This window comes from Drosophila yakuba, chromosome 2R (genome assembly GCF_016746365.2).
Source record: "Drosophila yakuba strain Tai18E2 chromosome 2R, Prin_Dyak_Tai18E2_2.1, whole genome shotgun sequence".
Lineage (NCBI taxonomy): Eukaryota > Metazoa > Arthropoda > Insecta > Diptera > Drosophilidae > Drosophila > Drosophila yakuba.
The window spans coordinates 6,091,690-6,092,572 of record NC_052528.2 but is presented as its reverse complement, the minus strand read 5'-3'; the positions used below and the strand labels follow the sequence as shown (position 1 = coordinate 6,092,572).

The 883-nt window shown below is 39.9% G+C and overlaps 1 pseudogene; it reads left to right on the top strand.

The window, feature by feature from the left end:
• On the top strand, positions 1 to 658 carry LOC26535567 (annotated as a pseudogene).
• The last annotated feature ends 225 nt before the right edge of the window (positions 659 to 883 follow it).

Here is an 883-nt window from a genome sequence, read left to right as displayed (position 1 = left end):
ATGATGGTTGGAGCACAGTCAAAGGCATCAGCTTAGAGAAAGGCAACTCAAAAGTGCCCAAAATGCACAGCATTAAGTTGCCATCCTGAGATAGAAGATCTTTGATACGAACATTCGGATCGCCAAGTGCTCTTGCACCATCAAGACAATGCTAGAGGACTGCGGCATGGATGACGATGAGAATGAGCTCAACGCTCCTTCGCAAGATTCTCACCTGGGCCCATAACCACAAGCCAACGAGAGCAAGGAGCAGCGCACATAGGATGTAGATTTCATGAAAGTGGATCGGGGCACCTTATTTAAGCTCTTCCTGGCTGCCAATTATCTTGACATCAAAGGACCAGAAGCTCACCTGCAAGATGGTTGCAAACATCAAGGGAAAGACTCCCAAGAGCAAGGAGATACGAAAGACCTAAAGAAGGAGAAGTAAGGCAAGACCTTCACGGCACCAAAATTAAGATGAAACAGCTGGCAGATGCGGGAAGGGAGAGTACTTACTGCATTGGAGCGTTACTTAGTTGCTACATTTATCTATGTGATTTTAGTAGATCATATATCTCATATATGTATATTAATGCGTGAATGTAAAACTCTATTTAATCTATATGCGTAACATTTGATTTTCTTCAATAAATATAACTTTTGCCGTTCTGATGAAACGAAATGTTGATATACTTTAATCCAAGAAAAAGAAACAAAAGAAATTGGTTTTTGGTTTGGTATCAAATGTTACAGAAACGGTACAAGTTAAGTCCGTTTAAATCCTACCTCAGATTTTAAGGTGCACTTGAAATTCTAAAATATTCAACTCCTCGTTAAAGTTCCTTCCTGTTTTAATTTGCTGCATATTCTAAAATGTAAATGGCGTGTTGCGCACTTACAA